General features: G+C 58.3%; 1 protein-coding gene across 3 annotated transcripts in view; it reads left to right on the plus strand.

The window, feature by feature from the left end:
* The window catches only part of DENND2B (DENN domain containing 2B), a 141,823-nt gene that overhangs the window by 50,698 nt on the left and 71,521 nt on the right, over positions 1-19,604 (plus strand). For 2 of the 3 annotated variants that reach the window (XM_047752519.1, XM_047752520.1), the window contains exon 2: positions 1,331-1,418. The gene's annotated coding sequence lies outside the window, so the exon portion shown is untranslated. Of the gene's footprint in view, positions 1-1,330; positions 1,419-1,974; positions 2,155-19,604 lie in introns of those variants that run through there. The other variant, XM_047752518.1, reaches the window with a different exon arrangement.

The raw sequence follows: 19,604 nt of genomic DNA on the forward strand, positions 1-19,604 counted from the left end.
CCAGCTGCCCCAAGTTTCTGTTTGTGGCGAAGAGCAGCAGAGGTGAAGTTCTTAGCATGGTGCCCGACTTCAGGAGAAGCGCTTTCACACGCATTGTCTCTTTTCATGCTCGTCCCAGCCCTGTCGCTTGGCCAGGGGACAGGTTTTAAAGGTGGAAACCAGGAGGCTGGGTGACTTGCCTACGGACACGTGGCACTGCCATGGTCTTCTGATCCCCACTCTGCTTAATGTGGCAAAAGAGAGTTGAAAGGCTTGGTTGCTCTTGCTACGTCTGTTATCTCCTGGTTCTGTGACAAGGAAGAAGGCAAGTTATTTGGCCTCTCTTAGGGTTTTAAAAAATCGATTAAATCAGCATGGTGACATCAATCCTAACTGCCAGGCCTGCTGGGTTGAATGGATGAGCCAAGATTTGTGAGTGCATTTTAGCAAATTAGAAGGTAGTTGATAGGAGTAGGGCAGGGCTTTTTTCTAACTGTGCCAGTCCATTCCACGTCTGCTGGAGGCTCTCGTAGGGTCTTCAGGGCTGAGTCAGGACTACTTCATCATGACTCAGAAAGGGTCTCTGTCTCCCCTGGGACCAGCCTTTTAGCTCATCGCTGGCTGTCAAAACAGCTGTTAGCTTTTAAGGTCAGATGGCGGTGGACTTGAGTGGGAAGCACCAGACCAGAGGGCGGCTGGTCTCTGCTGTTAGGTTCGCGAGTGCCTAACTGGCTTTATGGCTACCAACTAAATATTTGACAACCCCCCCAAGCCTCAGTTTTCCCATCCACAAAATGGTCATGTATCTATCCAGTATACTTTAAAAGGATTTCGGGATCGAATAAAATAGTGCATATAGGAGTTCTCAGTGTGGCTCAGTGGTAACGAACTAACATCCATGAGGATTCGGTTTCGATCCCTGGCCTCGCAAAGTGGATTAAGGATCTGGCGTTGCCATGAGCTGTGGTGTAGGTTGCAGACGGAGCTCAGATCCTGTGTGGCTGTGGCTGTGGTGTAGGCTGGCAGCTGTAGCTCCAATTTGACCCCTAGCCTGGGAACTCCCATATGCAGTGGGGGCAGCCCGAAAAAAAAATAAAAGTGCACATAAAAGAATATCACAAAGCAGAAATATACGGGGGTATGGGCTGGGCTGGGGAGGCAGTAGGGCCTGCTGTGTCCCAGGCTCTGTGCGCGCTCTTGAAAGTACTGATATTCCTTGTGGCTGTGACAGCAGCTCCCAGAAAGCCTGGGCGTTAGGCTGTGTCTGCATCACAGCTGTTGCTCAGGCTGTGACTTTGGGCTGGGCCAGGACTCTTCTGGCCCTTACCTAGTGCCTTTCCTCTCACTGCAGGAAGATGAGAGACGGCTCTGGCACCAGCAGTAGTACCATGAGGCCCTGCGCTGGTTAAAGCCATCGTCAGGACCTGGGCAGCAGCAAGGTAAGCAGAGCGGCCAGTCCAGGCGGCTCCTGGGGCGTGAGTGCATTTCCGCCTCAGCGGCCGCCGGAAAACCCCAAGTGCACAGACAAGTCAAGGCAGTGCCTCTGGGTCCTCCCCGCGCCCCAGGACCCAGGCGAAGGGCTTGCTCCCCTCCAGGTGCGCCCGCTCGCTCGCTCCCTCCCGGCGGCCGGGACTCTTCAAGTTACAAAAACTGAGGCCCTGCGGGGAGCAAGACAAATCCACGCGCTGTCCTTTCCCTTCTCCCCCTGGGCTGCTGAAGCCGGTTCCCGGGGGCAGCCCGGAGCACTTGCTTGACGGGCAGGGAGGCAGGAGGAGTGGAATGTCTGCGGACACCCGGGGAGCGAAAGACTGTGCTGCACCCTGCAAGCCTCCCAACGGAGGGAGGAGGGAGATGGGGGGAGCAGGGGAGGGAGGAGGAAGGGGGAGGTGGAGGCGGAGGAGAGGGAGGGAGGGGAGAGCGGGCAGGGCGGAGGCGGGAAGAGGAGGAGGGAGCGGGAGGGAGGGGGGCCGGCGGGCGGGGCGCGTCTCCATGACGACCGGCCAGGCCGGCCTGCAGCCCCGCTCGCCTGGCTGGAAGGAGCCGGGAAGGTCAGCGGAAGGAGCTGCGGGCCGCCCTCCGCAGATTCCGAGCCGAGTGAGGGGATTTGGGGGCCCGGGGCTCGCTGGCAGACGGGGTGTGAGGATGGAGTGGACCGGAAAGCGCCGGGACTCTCAGGTAAGCTGGGCCCGGGCGCCGGCCCTTCTCTCCTCCTTTCCTGGCCGCCGGCTGTTTCCTGGGAGTTCGGGGAGCGTCCCTGCTCCCGCCCCGAGAGCTCCGAGCGTCCCTGCCCGGGCCCAGGCCCCGGCCCCGAGCCCCGCGCCGGGCGTCCCTGAGAGCTCCGAGTGTCCCGGCCCTGGCCCCAGCCCCAAGCCCCGCGCCGGGCGTCGGGCTCCAGCGGTCGTAGTCTCTTAGCTGGAGGGGGAGGCAAAGAGCCAGCTCGCTTGACTTTGCAAATCCAGCTGAGCTCACTGGTGCTGAACCTGCGGTGTGGGGACTCCACTCTGGGAAATCATCGTCTGACTTTTGTTTAGCACAGGAAGAGTCCTTTATGCAGGGGAAAAATGAGTTCTCATCACTGCTCATTGTGTTTGTAGTTTGTACAAGGAAATTCCAGTGTCTTTTGAGTGGCTTGGTTTGTTCCAGTGAACACTGCCTGTTTTGTCTCTTGGTGCTGCTATGTCTGACCTAATAAAAAAAAAAGAGAGAAAGAAAGAAAAGCGAATTAACTCAGCTGGGAGCCGGTGGTGCGTTCCAGGGCTCCGGCGGCGGCAGAGTCCGCAGGAGAGGGGCTGTCCCAGCGAGGTCTGAGCCGGCCGCGCTCCCTCCCAGGGAGCCTGGAGAGAAGCACGCTGTCTGTCCCCCTTGACTGGTGAAGCCCTCGGCTTTCCTGAAAGATGCGTGGGGGGGGGGGGCGGCGGCCTGCAGAGAGGTGTCTGGGCCGGATGGCAGAGTGAGCGGCTGCCAAGACGCGTGAGGTGCTGAGCTTGTGGCGAATGGATTCCTGCCTGGTGATTTAACCTTGTCCCTTCTCTGCACGGCGTTTTGATAGCACCTGTTGTGACCTGGTGGGTGGTGCCCTCGGGGTGGCCTCAGAGAGGAGACGGCCCAGAAAGCGCCTTGCAGGCGATGGGGCGGCAGGCCACTCTAGAACCTTCAGGTTTATCAGCCGCGATGCTGGCCGGAGGAAGGCCTCGGGAGACACTCCTGCAGCGCGGGCGTCGAGTCAGGGAGGTGCCTCTGCCTCAGCCGTGGTGTAGCTGACCTTCCTTCGGGGCCTCAGGAAGCCTGGTGGGTGCCTCTGGTTTCTCTGTGGGATGAGGGAACAGCTGCTGTCCTGGCTCTTCGGTTTTCTTCTTGAACTTTCTGAACAGAATGTCTTTTGTACTCTGGCAAACAAGGAGGGGGCTTCTGATGAACTTTGGGTCAGCTTGCCAATGAAAGCACTGGCCATGTCCCCAGCCGGGCTGCCCGCATGTGGCCTGAGGCTCCACAGGGCTGAACCCAGTGGCCCTGGGCCTCAGATGGGCCCCTTCGAAAGCCAGGCCCCTGCACTGCGCTCCGCGGCTCCTCCGCCTGGTCGAAGCCTCTGTTTGGCTGGGGGTGCGGGCACCACAGGCTGGGGCTCGCTTGGGGGCTGCGAGGAGGGGCCTCTAAGTCACCGGGCCCTTCGCGGGCAACGCATATCCAGGATCTGGGGTCTTCTCTACTCCCGTGGATGTGGCGGGGCCGCTCCTCCAGTGTCCTTGCCCCCCCCCCCCCCACGTGTGAGGAGGGCTGGCGGGTGAACCTGCTTTCGTGCAGCAGCGGGAATAGCAGACTGGCGCTTAGGACGTGGGCAGGCCGGGTTCTCCTGCCTGTGGGACAGGGGGCCGTGGGGAGGCCCTGGACCTCGGGTACCTTTGGGTGTGTGGCTGTGAGACGGAGGTGATGAGAGTAACTCCTTCACAGGACAGTTGGGAGAGCAAAGGAAATCGCTCCCGGGAAAGTCTGCAACAAGTCAGGTTCTGCAGAACCGAGGTCCTGGCACTTGAAGCATATGGTCCCCCTCTCTCTGGGAGGTCACTTTGCCTCTCGCTTCTGGCTTTCCCATTAATAAAGTCCCGTCTTCTTTTTTGCATTTATAAATAAAAATGAGGAACACCTTTTAAAACTTCTGCAAGATGGTGAAGGACACAAACAGTGCTTTGTCTGTGCTGGGAAGTTGGGCAGAGTGACGCTGACTGCAGCCTCTGAGCCTCCCAGGTGACCCTTCAGCCACCTCCTGACTCACGTCTTTAGTACAGAACAGGGGGTTTTCCAGTGTCCCGCAGCCACCTGGCTGTTTCGGAGGCATCGGTTTTCGGAGCTGGAGGAGAGGCTGCTGGTTGCCGGGCCGGCCCCTCATCCTGCGAGGTTCTTCTGGGGAGTCTGTTTCGAGTGGGCAGAGAGGCTTTCTCCTAGGTTTCGGGTTCGAAGGCAGGTCTCTCTGGCAGGAGGAGCTGTTGCTGTTCAGGTGCCTGGGAGTTGGGCAGCTCTTTCAGGAACCTGCAGCCACAGCTCAGAGGGAAACAAGAAAGAAAGAAACGAGGAAGTGGGATTTCCAAGGGCCGAGGTCCTCGCTGTGCATGGGGCTGTGCCCGGGAGCCCTGCTGTCCGCTCGCCTCCCGCTTCCTCTGCTCCTCTTGCTGTGCGCTCTCCTCCTGGGCTCCTTCTCTCCACCGAATGGGACGGTCAGTTACCCGGGGAGGGTGCAACTTGGAGATGCCTTGAGGGCAGGCCAAGGCCATCCTCAGCTCTGCTGGCTCCGGCCTGTCCCTGGACAAGGACTTGGGTGGAAGTTTGGACGGGCACCCCGACTCCAGATGTCAGGGCCACACTGCTGGTCCGGAGCCCCCGTGGGCTCCATTCCCCACCTGACCCGACTCGGAGAACTGCTGCCAGGGGTCCACTGGCGCCCGAGGGAGGTGGACTCTCTGTGGCCTGGGCCTCGCGGGCTGCTCCCTGCAGGCCGGCGGGAGCGTGTCTTCCTGTTGCTTCTCTTGGCCGGGACTGGTCGCAGCCCCGGAGACTCCTGATGTCCCGTGCGGGGCCCAGGACAGTCGGCCGAGGCAGCCAGGTGGCTAAGAGGGGTCCAGACACACCCGTGGTTCGTCCCCACACATCTCTGCTATGGTTCGGCTTTAAACTAAAGTCTAGCAGGGGAGTTCCCAAGGTGGCTCAGTGGTCACCAACCCGGCTGGTATCCATGAGGACGTGGGTTCGAGCCCTGGCCACGCTCAGTGGGTTAAGGATCCGGCGTTGCTGCGGCTGCAGCTTCGATTTGACCCCTGGCCTGGGACATCGCAGAAGGGGCTGCGTGTGGAGCCTGTGGGCGGCTTGTCTCCCTCTGTGCCTTCGCCTTAGCTTGGGGAGCCAGTGGGCTGGCGCGGGGAGGGCACGGGTCTCGCCAGGTGGTCGAGTTCTCTGAGTTTCAGGGACCCAGGAAAGTGAGCTGAGGCCTGGAAGGAAAACGCGGCCATCGGCCGGTCCGCAGACTCTCTGTCTCTGTGGGAAATGGGGCCTCGCCGAGCGGACTGCGCAGGCGGGCGACTGCGTGCTGTTTCCTGGTGTCGGGGGTGGGGCGACATTCCGGGGACGTCTGTCCCTGGGGCCATGCTGCACCACACCGTCCAACAGAGAAACCCGGGGTCTCTGTTGGTAGCCACAGGCCCTGGAAAGCGGGCCTGTGTGGCAGAGGGCCCGGAGGCCGCGGGCGGCCGGGCTGCCTTGTCGAAGGGCTCCTCCAGAGCCCCGTCTTCGTTTGGGGGCTCCGACGCGCAGATGTTGGGGCGCTGCCGAGAGGCTCATGACATCTCCTCTCAAACCCGCCCGGCTGGCGTCCGGGTGAAGGCGGGTTACCTGCGGTCAGGAGCTGCCCCCTCGAAGCTAAAGCAGACCCGCCGATGAGGGTTCGTCACGACACTGTTTCTCAGTTCCAGACCCTTCTTCCGCGGGACTTGTCCCTGAAGGGGTCTGTGTGTGACTGGGGCCTGGCCGACAGGAAGCGGGACAGTGAAGGAAGGACCGTCGAACCTGGGGGCGCGAGGAGCCGGCCGAGAGGAAGCAGCAGGGATGCTGCTCACGCTCACGGGAGAGGGGCCTGGGGCCTGGGGCCTGGGGCGAAGGTCGGTCTCAGGACGGGGGGTGACAGGGGGTCCCTGGGCGGACTCGGGGGCCTTCCTGACTTAGCAGAAAGCGGATCTGTCCCCAGGCGGCCTGACAGGCGCTGCGCAGGCGGGCCCCGTTGTCGACTTGCTCTGGGCCCGTGGTCGTCTCAGCGCCCGTGTGTCCTGCTCAGGCCGTGGGGACGAAGGCTCCAGGCTCCAAGCCGGGCCGGTCCAGAGAGGTATCAGGTGTGGACGCAGACAGCTCTCGTTTGTCAGATGTCGTCTTGCAGTCGTTTCCTCCCCTCTGTCCATGTAACCAGGAAAAACACGGACCTCCCGTGGTTGCAGGTTTCGACGGGGTGGGGGGCTGGGGGCCGAACCGTTCGTGCTTCAGGCTGCGCAGGAGATGGTGCCAGGCTTCCACTCGGATTTGAAGCAGTGTTTGACGGTTGGAAGAGAGCCAGCTACGGGCTGGGAGCGGCGGGGGGGATGTGTCCGGGTCAGAGCTTTCCTGTGGGCGTCCAACGTGAGGTGTGTGTGTGTTGGGGTGGGGGTGGGGAATAGGAAAATGGGAAAACTGGAAAGAAAACTAAAGTCAGCCAGTTTTTAGAATCTTTAGCTGTGTTTGAGGCCTTCATTTTGGTCCAGGCTCACTTGTGTCTTAGATCACGGATTCCCCTGCGGAGTTGGGACCACTGCGGTTCTGTTTTTGTCCCGTTTTGGCCGTGGCATGCAGAAGTTCAAACCTGCGCCACAGCAGTGACAACTCTGGATCCTTAACCTGCGAGGCCACCAGGGACCTCCCGGCAACTGAGTTTTAGAGATTGCTTTTGAGTCAGCCTGTACCGTGTTTATTCAGCTCTCAGTGCCTGCTGGATACCGAGCGAGCGTGCGGCGCTGCCGTGGAGGGCACCGATGGAGCTGTTTGCACATGACGCGAGCGGGTCTCACGTGCAGTGCGCTGGAGAGAGGAAAGCTCGCACGCAGGGCTCTTAAACGCCTGGGTTTAGAACCTGCCATTCCTGTTCACCAGCTGCGGAACCCCGGTCATGGATCGAATCGGTCTGAGCCTCGGTTTCCCGTGAGACACATGTACAGTGGGTGTGATGGTAGTTCTTAGCTTGTCACAGTCGTGGTGCGGATGGAGGGGGCGGACTCAGGCGGCGCTCTCAGCCCAGGGCCGGTGCGTGGTGAGCGGTCCGTGCTTTTCCGTCATTGTTACCCGTGCACAGCAGCACTTGGAGAGAAGAAGCCCGGGTTGCTCGCTGGCCAGGTCCAGTCGGACGCTCTGTTAGGAGGAGTGAATATTTTATTCATCCTTCTGTCAAGACCCCAGAAGGGTCTCTGGGTGGTCCTTCTCACCCAGCTTTATCGGCTCGGCTTTGCCCGCCTGTGGGACGCTTCTCCTCCTCGGTCATGGGGTCTCGAGTGGCCTCTTGGCCGCCCCGTAGCTGCAGGCCAGCCCCGGCAGGATCCCCGAGGTCCTGCCCGGCAGCGGGGGCTCCTCCCGGTGCTCTGGACCCAGCTGCCCCAGCGCGCCTCGCCTCTGCTTCCGCCAGCTCTGACTCCGAGCCTTCCAGACCCAGGTCTGGGGGCCTCTAGGGAGGCAACCTCTGTCAACCTTGGTGTCTTCGTCTGTGAATTGGGAGCAGTGGTACCCACTCAGAGATCCGTCGCAAGGGTTAAGTGAGTTAATTGACATAAAGCGCTTGGTTTCTGGCACACCTGTGCTCTCTGTCACTGCTCGCCGCCGTGAACCCCTCTGCGTGCACAGCCCCCTGCGTGCACAGCCCCCTGCGTGCACAGCGCAGCCGCAAGAGGCCTGGCCAGGTCGTCAGCAGATCTGGGCTTAGTCCTGGCTCCAGCTGTGACTTGCTGGGTTCAGATAGGCTGGGGCCTGGGACCCTTCGCTGCAGTGCCTGACCTGGAAAAATGTCTCCTCTAAGCGACAACATCCAAGGAAACTAGAAGCGACCAAAACAACTGTGTTCTGTGCGGTTGGGGCAAGTTACGGACAAGAGCCACAAAGACCGGAACACCCAGCTGCCCCTTCTGAAGAGCTGAGCAAAAGCAGGGTGCTGCACACAACCCCCCCCGAAGGGTGGGCGAAACCCCTCAGCCGCCCTCTGGCCCGGCCCTGGCCCCGGCCCTGCCTTCGCCGCAACCAAGAAGCCGCTGCCTCGGAGGCTGGTGCTGCTCTCACTCGCCCGCCCGCCGCAGCAGGGCTGGGATAAAGCCCTGCCTGGGCTTCTTATCGGACCTCTTATCCATTTCTATTGATTGAGGAAGGCCAAGAGCCCCGCCGGTCACAGGGTGACCTTGGGGAAGAAAGCTGGCTTCGCGAGGCTCCAGCTCCCGCTTCCGGGAAGTGGGTCCCGGTCGTTTTCCTTGACATCCCGACTTGACTCTGACCCTTGCCGCGAGACTCCCTCAAGTCCTGTGAAATTAAGCGTAATGTTTGATGTGTTTCATTTCCTCAAATTGACCACTATTCGTCGTTTATGCTTAAAGATATTTGAGTAACTTCACCTCATCAGCCGGAGCATTTCAAACTGGTTCTCATGCTGGAGACTGGGCGCTCAGCCGGCTGGGGCTTGGTGGCAACGGCTGCTGGAGAGGCTCCCCCCAGGCAGCCGGAAGGGCTTCCAGGTCTGGGGAAGGAGCTGGGTGGTTTCCGTCAGTGCCTCCGGGAAAAGTTTGGTCGGCAGGTGTTTGGGGCACTCGTTTGTTTAGCTGCCTAGACTGAGACCAGCTCTGGGAATGAATACTGCTGGCACTGTTTTCCTCTCAGTGGAGAAAACTGGCAGTGTTTGCCCCTCTCTCGTTTAGAGCCTGGAGTGGCCAGTTGTGTTCAGAGACAGATCTGTGTGTTAGGAGAAGAGCCATCCAACCCAAGAGTGATGTTCGGAGCCGGGTCAGACTTTTGGGCCTCGCGCCTGGCTCCGCCGCTTCCCAGCTCTGCAGCCCCTGTTCCGCTTCTGTACGATGGAGGTGGCGATAGCCCCGGTTTCGGAGGGTTGGCGAGATTTCGTGCCTGTGCTGTTCTCACTGTCAGGTGCTGAGAAGAGAACCTGCGTTACTGCCTAAGGCCGAGTGAACCATGACTAAGCCAAGCAGAGCTTGTGTCGGAGTGCTGGTCCGTCGGGTTTGCTCTCTGAGGAATGCCAGGCGGCAGCCCCTTCCTCTGTGTCCTGGACAGGTGTCTCATGTTAGCAGGGCAGCAGTGAGTGTTCCCTCTCCGTACATGGATCCTAAGCTGGCTTTTGTCACTTGCTTTTGTGAAGAAGGACGTAAACCAGAGGGCAGTCTGGCTGAACAGGGGAGCCTCCGAGGTGAAAGGGACCCCCTCTCTGTGGGCAGAGCTGTGAGTCGCAGAGCAGGATGGCAGGTGGGTCGAGGGTAAATTCAGGGGCTGAGAGAGGGAGGTGACAGAGTGTGCTGAGGCTCCTGGCACGTGCGTGTGGCCGAGACCGGGAGCTGTGTGGGAAGCTCCGGGTCCTTGATCTTCCAGGAGACACGCTTCGGGTGAGACCTGCCTCCGCAGCGGACACCAGGATTTCCGTCTCCGAGGAGCGGTGGGTCGGGACGAGGAGGTTCTAACCCCTTCCTCCCGAGAAGGAGTAGCACACGCAGCTTGGTGCATCTTATGTGCAAGTGTAATTAGAAAGAGGTTTTTTTTTTCAACTGCAAGAAGCAGGAGCGTTGCTGCCGGACTGAGCAGCGTGTCGGGAGGCCTCACATCTCCTCTGAGCGCCCCCAAAGCGCTCAGCTGTGCTGTCATCTCGTGTGGAAATAGTCGGGGAGGGCACATCGGCAGCACCCGCTGGCGGGCCTCTGTGCCCTGCGGGCCTCGGGCAGGCCGGGAGCTGCTGGGCGCGGCTGCTTCCCGGCTTTGGCCCCTGAGGGAGGCGCCCGATGATTTCGAGTTCCCTTTGCTTTGGAGGACCAAGGCCCGCAGGTGAGGCCAAGGGGCGTATTTCTCCGGCAGTTTCCCTTCGGTAGCTCCCAGAGGCGGCCGTGATGATGGCACTGTCACCTCCCAAAGCCCGGTCCCGGAGGCGGGTGTGCTTGGCGCGGAGCTCCACCGGACCCGCCTTCGTGGATCGGCGGCGTGGAGCCGCTCTGTGTTCCGAAGGAGCGGCGGAAAGAGGAGGCAGGGCGCAGGAGCCACGCGCGGGGCTTCGTCCTCCCGTGTGGGAGCTGAGAATGAGAGCGTGGGATCCGCGGGAGCAGACTCGCTGGCGAAGGGAAAGGAAGGTGAAGAGCCCGACCGGCGCGGCGTCTGGACGCGGAGGAAAGTCCGGGACCGCGGCGGGGATCTTGGCGGTGGCGGTGGCCTTGGTTTGCAGCCTGTGACTTGACGGACTCGGCGACTCCCGCTCTGGAGTCTGCAAGGGACAGAGAGCGCGCGGAAGGTTCTTTTCTTTGGCCCCGCCCCCCCCCGCCCCCACCGGATTTACTCACCCTTTTGGGTTCGGACAGAAATGGGAATGCGGAGAGAGCAGGCCTCTGGGCCTGGGCCCTGTGCTGCGGGAGTCGCCGCCGCTCCCGACTGGGTCACTGCTCCGCTGTGCTGGGAGGGCCTGCCGAGAGGACACGGGCGCTGGGAGGGCGGTGGGTTTTGTCAGCTCTGGGTCGCGCCGAAAGGGAGGTGGATCCAGTCGAAAAGGAAGCAGTGAGGAGCAACGGGAGGGCTTAGCTGTATTTAAGTCTGGTTAAACAAGGAAGGAGAAACTTATTTTTTTCCATCTAAACCCCCCCCATCCCCCCCCCCCCCCCCCCCCCGTCTGTGGAAAACCAGCGTGACGGGGCGGATTCTAGGTCTCTGGCACCACCCGGGATGAGGCATCGAAACTCGAGAGGGGTGGCTGGCTAAGGGGAACGCGGAATTTGATGGAAGAGAGTCAAGGGAAGGAGTTTGGGGCAGTCCAAGGGACCTGGAGGGTGGATAGGCTCAGAACTCATGAGCGGGAGAAGCGTAAACGATGTTGACAGGTCTGCCTGACGCTCGGGATCAAGCAGTGTGTGTTGCTGAAGCGTTCGTAGATGGCAGCCTTGTGTCGCGTCACCGGGAGATGCCAGCCCCGCTCGGGCAGCGCCTCGTGCTGGCGTCACTGGCGCGAGTTCTTACAGCAGCAGCTGAATTTGCTGGTGTCCGTGTCCGGAGCTGAGGAGCCGAGAGCCACTGCCGGGCCTAATCCAGCTCGAGGGTGGGGTGATTCCAGGCGCCGTGCCCTCCTCTAAAGCCCTCTGCACCTCCTCCTGGTTCGCCCAGGATGAGGAATGAGCCTCTTTTGTTGTTGTTGTTGTTGTTGTCTTTTTGCTATTTCTTGGGCCGCTCCCACGGCATATGGAGGTTCCCAGGCTAGGGGTTGAATCGGAGCTGTAGCCACCGGCCTACGCCAGAGCCACAGCAACGCGGGATCCGAGCCGCGTCTGCAACCTACACCACAGCTCACGGCTACGCCAGATCCTTAACCCACTGAGCAAGGGCAGGGACTGAACCCGCCACCTCATGGTTCCTAGTCGGATTCGTTAACCACTGCGCCACGACGGGAAGTCCAGGAATGAGCCTCTTTTGCCTGGATCGCTGTGTGTTGTCTGCTGTCTTGTTCTCCTCTCTCCATCGACAGCTGGGGCAGGTAGTGTCTGTCTCGGGGGTTAAGTGTTTTTCATCTTTCTCTGAAGGGAGCCCCTGGGTCAGTGTGGAGAAGGCTGGCCACAGCGAGGCCTGGGGGCGGGCGGGGCCCGACTGGGAAGAGCCTGGACCCCGCCTCTCTCTCTGGGCGGGAGGGGCCGTGATCCCTCCTTAATCCTCCGCAGTGAATTCACTAGGTCTCATGTGAGGTCCCCCTCCGGTTCAGGATAAGAAGACGGAGTTTGGTTCTGGAAGATTGAATTTGTCCGTAAGCCAGCATTTATAAACTGACTTTCCAGTGTACAGGTCTCTCTCAGAGTCTTCAAGTTTGTGGGACGTATTTGAGGGAAGAAATGTATCAGGTCACAACTTTCATTTGCGGGAAATTGAACGTGGACTGGTCTCTGTTGGTGGGAACTTCTTTTTTGAGGGACTGGTCATGTTTGGACGCAGTGACTCAAGGAAGGGCTGGGATTCTGACATGAAGATGGATGAGGTGTTTGTAGGCTTCGAACCCCCGGCTTGATGAGGTCCGAGTTCAGCCCAGCGCACCAGCTGGACAGAAGAGCCCGTGGCGAGCAGGGCAGGGCGCCTTTGGCTTTCGCTCTGAGCGTGGACTGCGGACACACACAGCAGCTGCTCTGTGTTCTGCTTTCCTGTTTCCCCAGCCCTGCCTGTCTTAGCAACCCCTTTGCATCGGAGGGTTGCCCCGTGGTTTGGGGAGACTCCATCAGCAGGTGCTTTTGTCTCCAGCCCCTGTCACTGAGCCCTCGTTAGTTGGTCACCTGCCGTGAGTGAGGGACAAAGTGGGCAAGGGGATGAGGGGAAAAGCTTGGTTGAGGTCAGAACTTGAAGTGTTGGGACTCCTCAAGAATTGGGGCGTCGTTCTTCTGAAAGCAGAAAAGGGACACAGTTGAGTTCAGCGGGGAGAAAAGAAACTTAGGAGCCTACGGGGAGGATAGAATTAGAGCAGGAAGAAACTGGTCTTCTTGGGTGTAACTCGGAGTTGGGACCCTCAGTCCCCGCCATCCGGACGCCCCTTGCCGTCCGATTAAATGCACTTGAGGGGCGTCCGCCTGGTGGGGACGGAGCATCCCAGCTCCTTGTACAGAGCCCTCTAGGCTCTTGAGCCGTGGTTTTCAGACCAGAGCAGCCCCAGGCTCACGTGGAAAGCCTGTTTCCAATTTACTCGCTCTAAAGTGGGGCCTGAGAGTTTGCCTTTTTAGCAGGTTCCTAAGTCGCTTCCTGCTCTGGCTGGGACCCGGGAGGGTGTGAGGCCGGGTGTTGACCACGCACCTTCTTTCTCTCGCTGAGAGTCCCACAGCTACATTTTGGCGACTCCTGGGTGCTTAGGCCAGAGCATCGGCAGAGCCTGGTCCAGGCCCCAGGGACTCGCCGTATCCCTGTCGCCTCTGCGTGAGCTCTCCAGCTGTGTGCGCTCGAGTTGGGACACGGCCATCTGGGCACATGATTCTTTTAAGACAGGTGACCTTCATGCCCAAAAGGTCCCCCCGCCCTTCGGGACAGCCTCCTGCGGCAGGCTCGGCATCATCGAGTAGTTCTGTCGCTGAGCCACGTTTGCACAGGACATGCCCGGGGGATTATCTCTCTCTAGCCCAGGAGTTGAATTTCAAGGGCAAAGTCCGCAGTTGGCGGCCAATCGGCTGAGGACGCCTGGAAGGGAGGACTTGCCCTGGCTCCCCTTCGCCACCGGGCCTCAGGCCTCTCCCGCAGAGGTCAGGCTTTCCCTTTGTCTGCTGCCCGCGTGGGCGATGTAGGCAAGGTCCCCTGCTGGAGCCGCGTGGCCGCAGGCCCCGCCCCTTGCTGTCGCCTCAGGCGCGACCCTTGTCGCGGTGGATGCCAGCTGCCCGTGCGTCCGGGACGTTCTCAGGTCTCAAGTCCGTGTCTGCGCTTCTGTCTGCTGTGGTCAGTGACTCTTAGGTGTTCCTAGCGCCCTCCTTTGCTCAGCCCCCTCCCTAGTTCGGCCCAGCCGTGGAGCCCTGTCTCGGCCTAGGAAAGGCTGCTAAAGGGACCTCCTCCTCCTCGGCCCAGCCTTGTCGTGTCCCGCACACTCCAGAAACGAGGATTTTCGTAGGCACACCCCGCTAAGAGGAGGGGGCTGCCGGTGGCGCTGAGCCCTGGCAAGGCCCCGGGCTTGAAGGTGTCTGAGCGGCCAGGACGGTTCTGGGGCTGCCGGCTCAGAGCCTGGTCCAGCCCCGTGCGCAGGAGTTTCGAGGGGAGAGAGCCAGCGCCAAGGTGGCAGAGCCGCAGGGCTGGGACTCAGAGCTTCTCACTGCTGCCCACTCGGGACCCACCTGCTGTGTCCACAGCTCAAGAGCTGGGAGGTGTTAGAATTTCAGATGAGCAAGCATGCACAGAACTGTGCCAGGCTCATTTTTGTGTAAGATTTTTTTCCTTTTTTATTTTTCGGTAACAAAGGCAATACATTTGTCCTAAAAACTTGCCAAGTAGAAAAATCTATAAGTCAGAATAGGAACCTGTTGTATAAACCCATGCCTCAGGAATATAATCATTGGTAACAGTTGGGTGACAATGGATTTATTTCTACGTTTGTATATACATTTATTTTATTTTTACAAAACAGATTATACTTTAATAAAAACATGGCAAGAAGCATTATGACAGTGTGCAGAAATTCGGAACCTTTTTATGCTGCTGACGGGAATGTAAATGGTACAGGTGTCATGAGACTGCCTTCTTTTGGTTCCCCGAAAAGCTCGTGATGCAGCAGTTCCACTCCCAAGTACGAACCCAGCAGAATTGAAAACAGAACTCAGAGGCTTCACGGCACGTTCATGGCAGCATTATTCACTGTCCCCAAAGGTGAAAACAACCCAAGTGTTCACCCATGGATAAATGAATGAAGGGAATGTGGTATGTATGTGCAGTGGAATATTATTCACCCATAAAAAGGGATGAGATTCTGATACACAGATGAACCTTTAAAGCAATGGGGGCTAAGTGACGTAGGTCAGGCATAAGAGGACAAAGAGTCTTTGATTCTGCTTCTGTGCAACATCAGTAACAAGCTAAGGCGTAGAGACAGAAGGTAGATGAGCAGTTGCCAGGAGCCCGGGGAGAACTGCAAGCTGTCCTAAATGGTTAGAGCGTTTCTCTCTGGGAGTGTGGAAGAGTCTTGGAAATGGTGGTGGTTGCACACCATCGTGAATGCCATTAATGCCACTGGGTTTGCCCCTTAAAAATACTTTAAACAGCAAAGTTTATATTCTATATATTTAACCCAATTTAAAAACTGGTTGAGATTTTCTCACTTGATAATGTACCTAGGCCGTCTTTCCACGTCGGTGCATCAGTGTTGGGAGCAGCACTGTCTTTCTCTAGGTGGGTGTGTCCTCGTGTATTTAACCACCCCGATTCATGGGTGTTTGAGTCCTTCCCCTTGCTTCCTGTTAGAAACACGTGAGCAGGAAACAGTGGTGAGCAGCTGTCTTTGCCCCCGTTTCTCCTGCCCCTTTAGGCAAAGACCCCAGAAGGAAGATTGCCGATCCGAGGTCGTGCTCGTTTAGCGTGTCGGTAGGAAGTGGCAGACCGCTTTCCGCAGAGGTCGCATCGGCTGGGATCTCAGCAGCAGCCCGCGTGGCGCCTGCCTCACCGCCCTCTGCCGACACGGGTCTTCTGGGGTGTCCGGTCTTGGCCGGCCTGATGTGTGCACAGGGTTTCTTGCCGCCGCTGTAAGATCGCCTCCGTTCTAGTAACACTGAAGCCCTTTGATGCTCGCCGGTGGTTGAGCTTATTCTTACGCGAATTTTCTGTTCAAATGCTTTATTTTTGATTTGGTCAGTATTTTTTTCTTGTAGATTCGTAAGTGCTTTTCCACACAGATCACGTTAGAGCTGTTTTTTCCGCAAGTGCTGGTGATTATTTTTCTCCTCAGTTGTTTTAATTTTTGACTTTGTGCTGCCTTTCATATGTTTTAAATTTTTGTGTAGTTCCATGTATGATGTTTTCCTTCATGGCTTTGGAGTTGTATTTTATGTCATGCTTTGAAAAATTTTCTTCACTCGCTAGAATTATAAAAATAATTGATTCTTTTCTTTCTTGTGTTTTTATGATTCCAGTTCTTACTCTCAAACTGTAATTAAGTTCGTAGTAAGATGAAGCAGGAATTAAATTCTATTGATAAAAAACCTAAAATAACTTTTTCCTGTTACATTTGGTCTTGAGATAAAATCGGTAGGCTTCTGTTCGCCTGAGGGTCTTGGGGCGCGAGGCTGCCTGGCTTCAACTTCTTCGGATATTCCTCGTTCAGCATGAACCCTGACCGCTGAAACCGTGCTGCGCTGTTTATAGGGAACATTTCCCGTTCGGTTTCCAAAACACGCCCTTGTGTGAGAGGCCCTCGGGAATTGCCCCGGGTCCTCGGGTCCCAGCCTGTTTTCGTTCGCCCTTGCCCGGGAGCCCAGCGGCTTCTCTGGGTGCTGGGGGCCCCTGCACCGGGCCCCTTTGGGGAGCCGGCGCTCCAGGGCCAGGCGGCGTGGCAGTGACGGAAAGGCGTTGCTCTTTGATTGCACGCGGGGCTGCGGCTGCGGCTGCGGTGGGGCCGGGAGGGGCCGCCTGGGGGAGGGCCTGGCTTGCTGCTGGGGAGACGCGGGTCAGGGGCCGCGAGGATGCGGCGGGAAGAAGTGCAGAGGCGCTCGGCTGCCTGGGACGGACGGAGGAAGGCTCGCGGGGCGAGGGGAGGACGAGGCCCCGCCGCCGCCGCCCCAGGGACAGTGCTTCCTGGTTGCGTTGGAAACCACAGCACCTTTCAGCCACCTGGACGTGTGGCGCCCGAGGGTCGTGAACCCAGAAAAGAAAGCCTTGTTCACCGATCAGAATGAGGAAGACCGGAAATTCGGGGTGAGAGGCTGCGGAGAGGACAGCCTGGACCCCTCGGCCTCGCTGCCCGGGGCCGCCAGAGGCTTCCCGGGAGGCCCTTCAAGGAAGGACGCTGCTAAGGGAGCCACGGGGGAGACGGCTTCGGGGGGTCGCCGGGACGGGCAGGGCCAGGACCCTGGGCCGAGGCCGCCACCAGCGTCCAGGGGTCCCGAGAGGACAGGAGTCATCCAGTTGCTGGCGGGAAGGCGGGTGGGTCAGGGCGGTGGGTGGCAGAGGGAGTCGTGCTGGTTCCGAGTGTGAAGTAGGGTCGGTTGGCTTTCTTTTTGATACTTTGTGCCTTTGGCCGCTGTGAGGAGTTATTTTTCAAATGGGGGGGCAGGTGCAGGGCGGGCAGGGCCTGCGCGAGGCCAGAGGAGAGCCAGACAGCCGTGCTGAGGGGTCACGCTGGGCGGAGGTGGTCTCGGGGCAGAGAGAAGGGGAGCCTGCAGGTGCACTGGTGGCCGTGCCAGGCCACCCCAAACACCGGGGAGCCTTCAACAGCTTTCGTATCATCTCTCGTGGTTTGGGGTCTTGCCTGGGGTCTGCTCATGTAATTTTTTTCAGAGGGGGCTGGGGCTGGACTCGTTCCCACATGTGGAGCCTGACTGGGGAGAACTCCAGTGGCTGGGACCCTCGCCCTCTGGCCCCTGCTCCTCGGCCTCCCACCGTGACCCCTGCGGCCCCTCCACGTGGCGGCTCAGGCCTGGGAAGTCAGTGGCCCGAGAGCCTGGCGGAAGTTGCCTGGCACCTGTCTACCCTGTAGCCTTGGAAAGTAGGTTCCTTCACGTCCTTGAGGTGGCTGCTGAGGTCCTTCTGGTTCGCAGCGACAGATCAAACCATTTGAGCTTGTTTTGAGGTGCCCACGGTCACACAGATTAATTTGGATTTTATGCTTTGGGGCAGTGTTCCCCAGACCTAAATCACTGCTCCCCATCTTCAGGCCGCTCTGAACTGAGATTTACGTATTTAAGTCAGCTAACTTCCCAACTGAAATGTGTTTTCAAAGGAAACGTTACCTCCCTTTGTTAAAGTGGAAGATCAGAATAACTTGCCAGAATCAGAAGGTATGTTCTAAAGTAAATACAAATACAAGTGAACGCAAAAAACAGTCTTGAAAAATTTTGCCAGAAACTGCTGCCTTGAGTGTCTGCTTCCCCCACCCCCCCACCCCACCCCCCCGGTTCCCCAAGACTCTCAGTGATCCAGACATGGCAGGTGGGGACTTTCCTCTTAGTCTAGTGAGAAGGCTTGAAAGATTTACAGAATGAATGGCTTGTTGGCCTTCTGATTTCATGCCATTTAATTCTGTGTAATGCAATCTGGTGGTTCCTCCCACATTTTAGGACGCGCTGCTCTGGGCAGTCGAGCTGCTGAAAGAAGGTGCGCACTGGCCTGATAGGGTTGAATGTGCAAGATCACTGGCTGAATTGTAGGGAATAGATTTGAAGAAGGTGAACGTGGAGCAAAGAACTGGTTGTAGGAGGCTTCTGCCGTAGGTCGTCAAGTCCACGGGTCCGAGAGCGGTGGGGAAGGAGGCGCGAGTGGAAGGCGCTGAGGAGGAGGAGTTTGGAGGACTTGGTGGGAGACCGGCGGGTCGGGGTGACCGGCAGAGACCTGGGGACACCGTGGAAGAGGCCAGGTGGGAGGTGGCTTCCTGGAGGTGCGGTGGGAAACGAGTGCAGTGGGAGGCATTCCTCCTTCTTACGTTTTCAGCATGAATTTTCTTGCCACTTGATGGATTCGTCGTATTGTTTCTTCGTGGGTATTGTTCAGGTTCTTCCTCTTTGCCCCGTGTTCTCTGTGAATTAGACGAGGAGGCTCGTTAGGGTTGGGTTAAGCAGCAGCTCGGAGGCACATAACGGCTGGTTTCCTCACTATTACTGAGGCTAACTTCGGTCACCACGTAAGGTAGGGCAGCCAGATGTCTCCATTATAAAATTACAGCTTTCAGTGTGTAACCAGCAGATAGTCTGTGGGTGACCTTTGGCGCAACTCCCCCTCAATCTTCAAATTAAGCGGTTTTATTTTTTTAACTTTTATTGTGGAAAATGTCAGACAGGCACCCAAGCAGAGGGATGGAAGATGGACGCGCGTACCCCGTCCAGCCTCAGCTGCCAGCGGCGCCTGGACCCGCTGCTTTTTCCTGCCCCGTCCACTCCCTCTCCTTCTCCGGTGGAGTTTTGCAGGTGAATTCCCGACAGTAGACCATTTCATTCTTGAACGCTTCACAGCATCTCGAAAAGACATTTCAGACACGTTTAGATGTGTTGATTTCTTCCTTTTTCTTTCTTTTCTTAAATTTTATGGCTGCACCCGGGGCATGTGAAGTTCCTGGGCCAGGGATTCAATCCAAGCCCCAGCGGTCAGATCCCTAACCCACTGCGCCAGGCCGGGGATCAAACCTGTGCCTCCGCAGCAACCCGATTCTTTCTTTCTTTCTTTTTCTCTTTTGAGGGCCACACCCACGGCATGTGGAGGTTCCCAATCTAGGGGTCGAATTGGAGCTGTGACCACAGGCCTACACCGCTTAGCCACAGCAAAGCCAGATCTGTAACCAGCGAGTGAGGCCAGGGATCGAACCCGCGTCCTCAGGGATGCTAGTCGGGTTCATTACCAGTGAGCCACAGTGGAAACTCCCCGTGTGTCTTCTTGAATGAACTTTGTCTGGATGGATGCCCAGGAGTGGGATTGCTGGGTCACATGGTAGTTCTGTGTTTAGTTTTCCGAGGTATCTCCATCCTGTTCTCCGTGGTGGTTGTAGCAACCCGGTCTGAACCCACTGTGCCGCGGCAGGAACCCCCAGCTGTACTGATTCCTGATCAGCCGTTTTGAGCCGACCCCCCGAAGGAGCAGAGAAGGCTGATGATTGACTTGACCCCGCATCACGCCTCATCAGTAGCATGTTGTTCCTTCACATGCGTGGGCGCCACCTGTGCAGATTCCACCACAACCTCAGATGTTCA

Source organism: Phacochoerus africanus, chromosome 11, assembly GCF_016906955.1.
Source record: "Phacochoerus africanus isolate WHEZ1 chromosome 11, ROS_Pafr_v1, whole genome shotgun sequence".
In the NCBI taxonomy this organism is placed as follows: domain Eukaryota; kingdom Metazoa; phylum Chordata; class Mammalia; order Artiodactyla; family Suidae; genus Phacochoerus; species Phacochoerus africanus.